The sequence below is a fragment of the Lagenorhynchus albirostris genome, chromosome 10 (genome assembly GCF_949774975.1).
Source record: "Lagenorhynchus albirostris chromosome 10, mLagAlb1.1, whole genome shotgun sequence".
Taxonomy (NCBI): domain Eukaryota; kingdom Metazoa; phylum Chordata; class Mammalia; order Artiodactyla; family Delphinidae; genus Lagenorhynchus; species Lagenorhynchus albirostris.
Genome location: NC_083104.1, coordinates 94,714,072 through 94,726,935, shown reverse-complemented (window position 1 = coordinate 94,726,935; position 12,864 = coordinate 94,714,072). Strand labels below are relative to the sequence as shown.

At 42.0% G+C, this 12,864-nt stretch overlaps 1 protein-coding gene across 8 annotated transcripts in view; it reads left to right on the top strand.

Moving 5' to 3' along the window:
* PHACTR1 (phosphatase and actin regulator 1) overlaps window positions 1-12,864 on the top strand; it is a 302,874-nt gene that overhangs the window by 180,740 nt on the left and 109,270 nt on the right. The gene's annotated exons all lie outside the window — the stretch shown is intronic.

The window sequence follows — 12,864 nt, the reverse complement described above, 5'->3', positions numbered from 1 at the left end:
AACCCAGTCTGTTTCTGGGTGAAGCATCTTATCATGCAAGAGGAGAAGGTTGAGACAGAAATGAAAAACTGTGTTTGGTATGCAGAATAGGAAAGGATGTTTCTAAATTACTTGGACTTCCTCTTAGATTGGAAGGTTTTGTTATTTAATTATATGCAGTTACGCATTTCTTCTTCGTGAGCATTTCTGTTCTGCTTTGGTATAAAAGGCTTGATGTAGCTCAGTTTTTCAAGGACATAGCAAATCTGCACATTTCTTACCTTTATAATTCTCTCCATCGGAAATGACTGATGGGAAGTAACCGAGTGGATATTTACCTTCCAGAACATGGATGTTACTTAACATACGCATATTAAAGAAGAGAGTGAAATTATAAATTTCTGTGTGACTCTATATTTCCTTTGGCCAGTTTAACTTTTTCCTAAAGTACAGCGTGATCATAAAAACAATCGCACAACTTATTGAGTTTTATGCGTGAGGCAGGATGCTTTGTATTCATTTGTGAAACCTCATTTGGTGACAATTAAGTCACTGCTAAACTTTAATAAGATGATTTAAGAAATGATCAGAGTTTACAGGCTACAAAATTTGGCCCAGAAAATAGCAAAAGGCATATCTTTCGTTCTTCTGCATATGCACTGTAGCCTATCTGTACGTGTTTGTTTATTTACGGATAGTCTCGATGAGTTGTCAGGCGACCGGCAGTATAATGTCATGCTTAAGTTTTCACACACTGGAATCACACGGCTTGGGTTCAAGTCCAATTTTGCACCTTGGGCAAGTTACTTAACATCTTGTTTATCTGCAAAATGGTGATAAGCCTCTGGAGTTGTTGTGAAACTTACAATAAAGTACTACGTGGAAAGCGCAGTAAGTAGTTCCTAATGCAGCGTGAGTGTTACCATGGCAACGGAAGGGAGAAATCAAGTCTTCACACAAAAATGTCCCTTTCAGACAAAATATTTGTCTGAGTAGACATTTGACGTAACTGTATATAGTTATGGTTTTTAAAATTTTTGTTCAAAATCATTAGTTGACTTTAATCTGACTAGATACTAAGAGCAAATAAATTCCCTCAGTCTAACACTGCTGTCTTTCTCTGTCTTATAAAGAATCAGAGAAGTAAGATTTTAAAGCCTAACCATCTTAACACCACCTTCTAAAGACTTCATTGCAGCAGAGTTGATTGGACCATTAGAGGAAAAACAAGCAGTGAAAGAGGCAAACCTATTTCCATTAACTTGACAGCACAAAACCCTTTGAACAACGGCCCTATTATCTTTGGGGTAACAGGTGGTAGCTGGGCTATTAAGCTGTTCTGGGCAGGATTTCAGATTTCCTTCTTCAGTGCTTTGGGCGATACCTTTCTGTCATAAAGCAATCAGTAATAATTAGGTGTCTAGAATGAAATACAGTACAGCATTATGCTTCCTACATCTGGAAGAGAAAGTCACTTAACTAGCTCTAAATCAATGAATTTTCTTTTTTATTCCTGACCGGAGTGTTAGAGGTAGCAGAGAATATGATGGAAATGTGAATTGTAGCTTGGTACACAATCACACAAAAAATTAGATGTTAGGACACACTTCCCTGCAAGTAAAAGAAGCAAACACCAAAACATCAAACCTTTATTTCTAACATAAATACTTCCATTACATTGCATTCTCTATCACCGTAGGGCCACCTGTTCCACATTTAATGAAATAAAGTCCCTTGTAATAGGTGATACATAGGTGAAAAGACAAAATGAAGGTTGTAAACAGGGCTTAACCTACATTACTTTTCAGATCTTAGTTTTATTACATCATTGTTCTACCATGTTCCCATAAGAGGGGACCAATAAATGGAGAAGGAATTATTTCTACCGTGTCTTGTAAATCTCCGAAGAGAAAACTGATAGTTATTCTGTTCGAATTTGGTCTGAAGTTTTCCTGTGCAGATTGGGGTAGAGAGAGAGAAGATGGAATCTGCCAATTGTAACATAAGCTTTCCTCGGTGCCCTCCCAAGAGTGTTGAGCCTGATCCTTGCAAAACTATTTCCCCGAAGTTGCTTCTTACATGCGACTTCAAGGATGGACTCCAAGAACAGTTCAACCTACTTTCAAAAATCAGAATACTTACTTCTGCAAAATTACTCACCTCGAAAACTTTCTGCCAGCTTTCTCCCCCTCAAACTTCAGGTCCCTCTTCTGCTGCCCAGATACCTGCAGGCATTAAGAGCAACCATTCTGTGCTCGTATCTGAACTATTTGAAGAAATGACCAGGAAAGAACTTGTGGCTTTTATTGCCTATGATCACCCTTTCTTTCATCAGCAAGAGTTGTCTGCTGGCCAACTGTATAATTTCATTCTGTGGTGGCTGAGTTTTTTACTCCCCTTCAGAGGCTAATACATCAGTGAAAAGAGAAGCAGAATTAGTAACGAGGTCCTTTGAATGCTTTTGCTTTGGAAAATAAAACATACATTGAGAAAATGCATTAAGCATCAATGTACAGTTTAACAGTTGGTTATAAAGTGCATATAACTGCTGCCACATCAAAAAAAAAGAAAAAGAAAAAATTGACAGTATCTGGGAGCCCCTTAATGTGCCTCTGTGATTGCAATTTCCCTCCCCACCAAAGGTGGCCGCTGTCCTGATTTTTTATCGTCATCATATCCTTTTCTTTGTAGTTTTAAAGTTTAGAGAGATGCATCGCTAAACCATATATTTAGTTTTGCCAGTTTTGAACTTTATATAAATGGAATCACGGTGTGTGTGTTCTTTTGTCTTGCTCTTTTCACTCAGCATTACTTGTGAGATTCATTCATTTTGTGCGTTTACATTTTATTCTGAGAATTTTCAAACATGAGAGAATTGTATAATGATATCATTGCACAGTTTAATTGTAGAGTTATATAGCCATCACCTAACAGTTACTAAGATGTGGCCATATTCATTGCTTTTTTTTTTTTTTCCTGAAGTGTTTTGAAGTAAATGACAGACATCTCTAATCATTCATCTCTAAAAACTCAAGAAAATGTCCTCTGTAACCCCAATTCCATTATCATGGGTAACAAAACTAATAGTAATTCCCTAAAATATCGTCTAATACCCAGTTCATATTCATATTTTCCCAACTGACCCCCAAATGCTTTGATAGCTAGTTTGTTCAAACCAGGATCCAATCAAGATCCATGAAAAAGGTGCTTTTAACAGCACAACTTAAGCTTGAAATGAGTCTGTGATCCTTTTTCTCATACACTTCATCAGTGGATAAGGCTCCTGTGGGACCTGACTGCAGGCATTTCTCCCACAGTAAGAGGGAAATAAATCGCCTTGTCTATGCTAATGACATGTCCAACTCTCATGCTCTCTGACTCCAGAGGAAATTATACTGTCTGCATTACTGTCAGAAAGAAGTACCTAATACCAATTATGTCAAAACCCAGATTGTTGTTTTGGACAGATACTCTGAAGTATTGAGCTGATCAAGTTTAAGTCTAGTCTTTACTTATCTGGAGAATGGATGGGGGACTGGCCATCTGGGGAGGTCACTGGAATGCAGATGTCTACCAGCTGAAGTCTCTACTAGGACCACAGGAGGACTGGTAGATGGATGGCTGGTCACTTTGCTCCATTAGGATCTTTCTGGATCTTTCAGTCATGCCTTTGCTCATTTAATATTGCAGGACTTTAGGTTTTCTGTTGTGTTTGATTCAAACATTGACCAGAAAGCTCCTTATGAAAGATCTTGGCCCCCCTGTGTCCCTGCTGAGTTAGAAAAGCTGACCTCCCTGGTTTCTTTTTACAACAGAACAACCACATTTGCTTCCTGCAACCTGGAATTTAGATCATTGTTTAGCAGAAGATTTTCCTCGGAATGAAAGACCCACGGTACTCCATGAAAGGGTCATACTGTCACATGAATTTGGGAGAAACACTGGGTTAAACTGAGTTAAACTGGTTTCTTTAGGTCCTCTCCTGCTAACGAACACTGTGATTCTCCAGTGGTACATGGCATTTCCCAAAACTATTGTCCTCCAACCCTTTCCTCAGAGCATCTCTGGGGGTTACTATTCTGCAGAACAGACTGTGGAAAGTGCTGATCTAGATGACTTGGATGTAATCACAAACAACAGTAAATAAACAATCTCATCTCCTACCTCATGGGCCGGGAAGAGTTTATGTAAGCTAGCTACTCAGTGTTGCACGAGTACGTTGGGTAGGTTACCATGTTAGAGATGAGGAACCTTATTCATGCACCCCATCCACTTGGACTGTCGCTGGAGTTCACGTTGTAACCATGTGAATCAGGATCTATGCTCATTATGTGATGAGGACAATTACACCTTAGATTCAATCTTTTAGATGAAATTTCCACATGGTTTAGATTTTTAGAGGAGAAAATAGTTCTAAACTGGTCAATCTCTCTGGTTTTTAAAAAATTTTTTATTAAAGTGTAGTTGATTTCAATGTGTTAATTTCTGCTGTACAGCAAAGTGATTCTGTTTATATATATATATTCTTTATATATTCTTTTCCATTATGGTTTATCCCAAGATATTGAATATAGTTCTCTGTGCTATACAGTTGGACGTTGTTCAGTCTTTCTGATTTTGAGGCTCACTCGGCCTTAATTGCCAAATATGTTAAAAGCGATTTTTCATTTTGAATTAGTAATTCAGTAAGCTTTCTTTGGATAATCAAGTAATCAAAAACCTTCTTGCCTAGTGATCCTACATTTAGCAAAATGTTTAGATGTTCATAGGACCCCTCAACATCATCTGTTGGTAAAAGTCGGTGCTCATACAGATTGCTTCTAGATTAACAGGACTTCTTGAATGTGTTCATCATACCATTCTGTCTGAAACTAGACGTTTAAAATTGCATTCTTTTCTACTTCTTTCTTCAACACAGCATTTAGATTGACAACCTTGTTGCTTTTCTCCTTAATTTCCTTATGAAATAGAAGATCAACTGGTATTTGTCATCTGATCTTTTGAAATGGAAGACCTCTGGATTTATCCCTTCCTCCAAATCCTTGCTCTCCTTTCCCCTCTTTTATATATTGTATGTATACATTTAATTTTTTTTTTTTTTTTTTGCGGTACGCGGGCCTCTCACTGCTGTGGCCTCTCCCATTGCAGAGCACAGGCTCTGGACGCGCAGGCCCAGCTGCCACGGCTCACGGGCCTAGCGGCTCTGCGGCATGTGGGATCTTCCCGGACCGGGGCACGAACCCGTGTCCCCTGCATCAGCAGGCGGACTCTCAACCACTGCACTACCAGGGAAGCCCGTTTACATTTAATTTTGAAAGAGAGTCTCTTCATCTTAAGGAAAATGGATGCATTTTCTCTGGAGATAGTGTAAATGTGGGTTGGTTGTTTCATGTTGGGTCCTTCTAGGATGTAGTTGCATCATATTAATAATTTTCCGTATTGATGATGTCAGCTGGGAAGTAGAGGTAGGTTCCAGGTTCTGCAGGCTCACTCCATTTGCTACTTGTAGATCTCTAGCATAAATTCACTTTCACTGGAGTTGTCAAATTTTAAAGGGATAAAAGCTACAGACTTTACTTGCAAGTTGACTATTCTAACCACTGAAAGCATAAGACTCTGCAGTAAGCTACTGCAGATTTCATCATTTCTCAATTGTTTTCCCCCCTTCAAACTTCTATCCCATACAGAATGTAATTTAAAGGCAGTTGAGCAGAGAATTCAACAGAGATAGCTTATCCTAGAGAAAAATATGAACAACTCCCTGCTCTGGTACTCTGAGAACCAGATGACTGAAAAAGCATCAATATTATTTTTATTCCCCACTTCCTCATTTTATGAAATACAAGAGTTTCTTTCTTCCATCAGTATGGGGAGCACAGCGAAAATACCCTGCCCAGTAAGCCTAGTGATATATTTTAGAAAAATTCGTTTACCTGTTCACATGGGTGCCGGAACAGGCATATTCACAGTAGCAATATTTGTAGGCCAAAAATGCAAAGCAACTTAAACTTTCTTCAGCTGCAGATGGTGAAATAAGTTCTGGCGCTTATATCCCATGTCATGGTATGTGGTACTCAAAAAGAATGAGGTGCTTCTGTATGTACTGATGGGAAGATCTCTAAAACATATTTATAAATGAGAGGAGAAAAAAGAGTTTTAAAAACTGTATTTATATAGTTTTAAAAACTGTATTTATATAGTGTTGGGTGTGTGTGGGAAAGAGGGAGAGAGAGAGGGAGGAAGGAAAAGAGAATGAAAATATCAAAGAAGGGCAGTAGTGAGACTTGATGAGTTGGCTCTATGGAAGGAGGGACAATGAAAAAGGAGTTTGTTTTCTGTTTCTTGAATTATTTACAGTGAAAATGTTTCATGTATTTTTATAAATAAAAAAATTAAAGAACACGTGTATGTGAGCACATGAAAAAAATAAAAAGAGAATGTCCTAGTTATTTTTAACAAAGTCATCCATCTCAGGCATTCACTAAGCAGAACAAGCCCATCCAAGATGCCTGTTTTAAATTCACTGATGTTAAAGAAGCATAGGATTCCGTGGCTTAGCACGTACCATGTGGATAGGGAGACTGAAGAAAAAATAATTAGGGGGAGGTGATGGGGAACGGGCTTTTAGTAAATATGGCATCTACTGCAGTGGTGGCTCAAAAGAGGTTTACGGTAGTGATTAGAACTGCGGTCACTCCATTACCAGAGTTAGTCTCTGTGCTTTGGTGGAATTTGCTGCTGAGGATCGGTCCTTCACCAGACTTTCTGTGACTAAAGCACTCGCTCAAATGTAAACAGACTTCAGAGCAATAGGATGGAACATAAAGCTGTGAAAACCAAAACCCTCATTAGTTTTTCCCTTTGTTTACAAACCAGTGCAAGAATAGGTGTGTTTTAAAATGTAGGCTTTAGTATTATTCAGGTATGGTGAAGCCCACAGGTCAAGAGACAATTGCCATTGAAAAGAGAGTCTGTTACATTCACAGATCCCGAAGAGAACGGGTCATGCCAGGCCATGGAGAGCCACGTGGAGAAGCCCTGGGGTTGTTCAGGAAGCAGAAAGAGAGGAGAACGTAGGCAAGAGCCTTTATTGCGGTTTCCACAGGAAGGAATGTGCGGGACAGGGTTAGCAGGTGTGCCTGGCTAGGGTGAATCATTTTAGTGGCTCTGGGGCATAAGGACTGTCTCTAGTTGTCTGGTACCTGGCCCTGGGGTGATGAGGGCAGGAGAACCTTGGCCTGTAGTGCAAGGACTCCGTAAAGGAGATGATTGAGGATAGGGGCTCTGGAGTGGTCGCTTTGCATATGAAAGGCAGGCTCACAGGCAAGTCACTTACTATCTGTAGGAATCTGTTAGCCCTGGGAGGGGCCGTCTGTCTCTAGGATCAGCATGGCTCCTAGATGTCACCGTATCAGAAGTACGAAAAATAAAAAGGCACGGTCAATAGATGGTGATAAAATGCAAGAATACCTATGCCAGCAGCCGCATAGCACAGGGAGATTAGCTCGGTGCTTTGTGACCACCTAGAGGGGTGGGAGGGAGACACAAGAGGGAGGAGATATGGGGATATATGTATATGTAGGGCTGATTCACTTTGTTATAAAGCAGAAACACACCATTGTAAAGCAGTTATACTCCAATAAAGATGTTAAAAAAAAAGGCCTTTCAAGGTTTTCTGCATGGTTTTTATATGAATCTTTTGTTTAATGACAAGCTTCGAGAGCCTTCCTTGGACATGCCAACCTTTTAATATAATTTTGGGGGGCCATCTGGGGCCTTTTTTTGTACAGTAATTGAGAAGTACTTCTCGCACTCATTTCAGGCGAGAAAGAGGGGTACGTGAAGCTTTTTAAGATGTGTTTGGACCTACTCAACTAATTATTTGTCTTTGTTTGCCTCTAAAAGCCAGCCAGTCATTTTTAGCCTTTTCCTCTTCGGGCTGTCTCACATGCTGGCGTAGAATTTTAGACCGGGTGTCCCTGCAGTAGCCTTGGCACACTTGCTGGTTTATGCAATTTGGTTTTGATGTTTCAGTCACCACAGGCCCATCTCAAAAGCCTATTACAGGGCTTCCCTGGTGGCGCAGTGGTTGAGAGTCCGCCTGTCGATGCAGGGGACACGGGTTCGTGCCCCGGTCCAGGAAGATCCCACATGCCGCGGAGCGGCTGGGCCCGTGAGCCATGGCCGCTGGGCCTGCGCGTCCGGAGCCTGTGCTCCGCAACGGGAGAGGCCACAACAGTGAGAGGCCCGCGTACCGCAAAAAAAAAAAAAAAAAAAAAGAGCCTATTACAGTGTTCTGCACCTACTACCGCCTGGAGATTTGGTTCTTTTCTAAAGATCCAAGGAGTTGCGTTGTTGTGCTCTGAGCTGTATTTTCATTTTGGGGAGAAACCAGCTTCCTGCTTTTTCTATTTTGTTTTTATTCTGTTAGAGGTTAAAATAATTGTTTTTAGAAAGTTACTTTTGTATGCTACATATCTAATCCTTGTATTTTACTGTTGTCCTCTTGCTGACTGTGGCCTAAAGTTTAATTTAATCGTCTGCTTAGATTTACTATTTTTGTTTTTAACTCATGTTTTTGCCCTGGTGGTCACTATTTTTTTTTTTCATAACAGCTTGATTGAGGTGTAATTTACACAACATAAAATTAATGCTTTGGACGAGTACAGCTCAATGATTTTAGTAAAACTGAAGAGTCGTGCAACAATCACTACGTTCCAGTTTCATAACCAAAAAGTTTACACCAGCACATGCCCGTGTGTGGTCACTCAGATTTTATTTGCCCTGTGCTTTAATAACTGAATAATATTGGAGTGATCCTTATATAGTAGATCTTCTTATTTTAAACTAAGTCCTTACTTTATTTTTTTATATAAAAATGTTACCTACTTGTGTGCTTTTTGCCACCAGTTTAACGAAGTAGCTTTTCAGTTTTATTTTCCTTTTAAGAGATAAATGATGTTGTTCTGTTAACTTCCATTTCCCATCTCCCAGAGACCAACATCCCCCAGTTAATCAGCTCCCTATCACACCTCGGTGCGCACTTACCTGATTTCTTCCTCCTATCCTTTGGACAGATGCAGTACACGTTATACTTTCTCTTCTCCGATGCATCGTTCCTCGTCTTCTGACTTCCTTAACTTTTCATAATCTCTTCTCTTCTCTTCTTTTTTTGTCTTTGTTTTACCCAAAGCCAGAATTGTTGGAGAGGGAGGATCGGACCTAGCCTTGGTCGGTGAAAAGGAAACCGTTATATTTTCTTTCTCCCCACATGGAATCCTCTTCCCCCGGGGGGTTTATGGCTTAGTAGTAGCCCAGGTCAGGTGATTTGAGTTGTCCTCCTGCCCCAAGAGCCCATTTTACTTCACTCCCTCGGGCAGTGGGTGAGCTTGTCTTTGACCCCAGTTAAACTTAGCTGGAACTTTGGAGGAACTGCTGAAAATAAGATTAGCAGAGAGGCATCACGTATACCTTGTTAAGAGAGATAGTGAAGAGTGTCTTAGAAGGAAGAAGCTCCTGAACCAAAGTGTAATTATGTTATTTTACTGTGATGCTCAGCCCCAGATAAACTAGTAATAAAATTGCCTTCTATTTTTAAAAACTTATTCCCTTGAAGTATAGTTGGTTTACAGTGTTAATGTCTGCTGTACAGCAAAGTGATTCAGTTATACGTATATATATTCTTTTTTATATTCTTCTCCATTATGGTTTATCACAGGATATTGAATATAGTATCCTGTGCAATAGGACCTTGTTGTTTATTCTTGCCTTCCATTTTTAAAGCGGTATACATTAGATTATATTTAGAGCCTATATACATAATAACAATCTCCATAATAAAGTGGTATTGTGGAGGCAAAAAAAGAACCCCACAGGCTTTAAAATCTCTTTCTGCTCTTCTACTTACTGCTCTGTGACCCTGAGCAAGTTAATTTTGCTGGGCCTCAGGTGCCACATCTGTATAATGGGAAGAATAACACTTCGCAGGACTGTGGTGAAGATTAAATTAAATGACATGACATCCACCTTTCTCACAATGATCTTTGTATCCTCTCTGGGCACAGGGTTCTGCACAGGAAATGGACAAAGCCAAGGTATAAATAAGCCACCTCTTCCCGGAATGTCAGTTAAAGGTGGAAATTGGTGTGCATGTGGGAGAGGGTGGAGGGGGGGTACTTTCTTATTTAAATAAGAGCAGATATATTTTGTGAGCTCCACCTTCGTTCTTAAGGAAAAACTCAATACATTAAAGAAATGGCATGCTTGGGACAGGCAACTTCAGTCATACCCTTGGAGCCCCTGGCCTTACTCCTTTACCATTAGGAGTAATCACATGGAAAAGTTCGAGAAACACTGCCACGTATAGGACAGTCTCATCATCCCTGTTTCATGATGTATCCCACTACATTTCCCGAGCACATACCTGATAGCTCCTCCTGGGTGTTGATGACATTGAGCTCACCATCCTCCCTCCATGCCTGATTCTCCTTCTGTGTCCCCTACCGTGGTCTTTGACACCACTGTCCATTTAGTTACTCAAGTCAAGAACCAAGGAGTCCTTGTTGACCCCTCTCTCCCCCGCACACCCCAGGGCCAATCCTTACCTTCGGATCGTGGCAACATTGCCACCTTCACGTGTCTGGAGTGTGTCCCTTGTCTCTGGGTCTGTCTTCAGCATCTTAGGGTAGCTGCCATCGTCTTCTGCCCAGACTTCTGTAATCACCTGGTAACTGGCCTCCCTCCAACCCATCCTCCACACTAAAATGGGCGTTGGTCTTTCAGATACTTAAATCTGATCACTTCTTCCCATTTCCCTTCGAATAACATGGTCAATAAGGCCTTTGCATGGCCCAGGCCCCCTGCCCCTTTGGCCACATCTTAAAGCATCATTCTACACCTGGTGCTGGTGGTACAGTCATACCAGATTGCTTTCTGCTTGTCCACGGCACCCTGATTCCTCCGTCAGGAGCCGTTGCCAAGCTTGCTGTATCTGGAGTGTTTCCGTCAGCTCCTACCCAACTGCCCTGGGCTAAGATAAGGTATATTTATCTTTCAAACTCAGCTCTGGGGTTTCTTCCTCAGAAAAGCCTTTTCTAACTCCCCAGTGGAGGAGGTTATTTATCATATGCTCTGATGGAACCATGTCTTCTTCTTTTTTAAAAAAAATTATTTTATTTATTTTATTTTTGGCTGCATTAGGTCTTTGTTGCTGCATGCGGGCTTTCTCTAGTTGCGGTGAGGGGAGGCTACTCTTCCTTGCGGTGCGTGGGCTTCTTATTGCGGTGGCTTCTCTTGTTGCGGAGCACGCGCTCTAGGCGTGCAGGCTTCAGTAGTTGTGGCGCACGGGCTCCGTAGTTGTGGCTTGTGGGCTCTAGAGCACAGGCTCAGTAGTTGTGGTGCACGGGCTTAGTTGCTCCACGGCATGTGGGATCTTCCCCGACCAGGGCTTGAACCCATGTCCCCTGCATTGGCAGGCGGATTCTTAACCACTGTGCCACCAGGGAAGCCCCAAGGAACCAGGTCTTCTTTTATGAGGCCCGTCTCAATTTGCAGTCACACATTAGGCGATATCATCATTTGATGACTGAATCACACATTAGTCTATAATCCCTGTGAGGGAGGGGCTGTCCCTTTGGTCACCATCATCTCCAGTCCCTGACAGAGTAGCTTTGCACTCCAGGCAGCTGGTTCTCAGTTGTTGAATGAGTGTGGAGAGACAGCTGAGGTCCGGATGCCTAAGTGGTTGGCCTGACAGTGACCGTATTCTGCTGATACTTGAGATCTCAGACCTCTGCGTCTAGGGCTCTGTCCGCCTCGCTGCAGATCCTTCCCCGAGTGCCGTGGGTCAGGTTCATCCTCTTTACTCCACGGTTTTGAAAGCTCCTGGGAATCCTCATTTTGTTGAAGAGAAATCTGTTCATTTACATGGTTCAGTACAGGATGGCAGAGCACCTGTTTATTCACCCAAAAGATCGCTAACAAACTTTTTACTTAAAAACCCCCGCTTCATCTTGCCTGTTCAGTCTTTCCCACCATGCTGCTGAGCAACTCTTTTTTAAAATCAGGCAGAACTTTCTAACCGAGCTGCACGCACCTCTCTTCCCCTTCCCCGGGCATCCCTCTTCTGCACGAGACCCCGTCTGCCCTCTTCCCACCATATCTTGCTATTTGGGTTGGGACATAAAACTCCTTCCCCTCCCAGAACAGAACACCGCTCCATTGATTCTCCCACTCACCTTTAACCCTTGCCCTTCTGCACAACCTTCCTGCCCTCACGTGGTGGCTGGCACAGTGACTTGATTAAGGGCACACAGCTAGTGGGTAACGTAGTTGCAATCACAATTCTTGTTTCCTTGCTTTCTTTCTAGTCCTTACTCCTATTCTTTGCATGAAATTCTGTTGAGGGGTGTGTGTGTGTATGTGTAATCTGCATCTAAATTTGTGTGCATAAAATTGTTTCCTTATTTTATAACTGGTATTTTCCCCCCCCTGAATAATTGTGTATCCAAAGGATATAAAGAATCTCAAGTTGACAAAAGTGATTGCTGTCACCTCTCCCCTCCTCCATTCCGTGTTTACTGAAATGTCAGCTGCTGGAATAGCTTTCCTTCCTCTACAGGTTCTGCTGGTTTCCCCTTCCCTACCTGGGGCCACAGGCCTGCCCTTTCGTGCTGCCCTCACTTCCCCACTCTGGGGCTCTGTTTCCCCTTGCCTTGCCCTCCATCATACCCACTGATCGGAGAGGAAGCGCTCCCTCCTCCCCCCTGCAGCTCCCACCTGCCCGAACGGTCGGCTCAGGTGAATGGCTGGTCAAGTGGAAGTGTGTTTGGGAACTGAACAGTCCGTTCCTTGTTTGGAGCCAAGAGAGGAGAGCAGTGGGTGGGT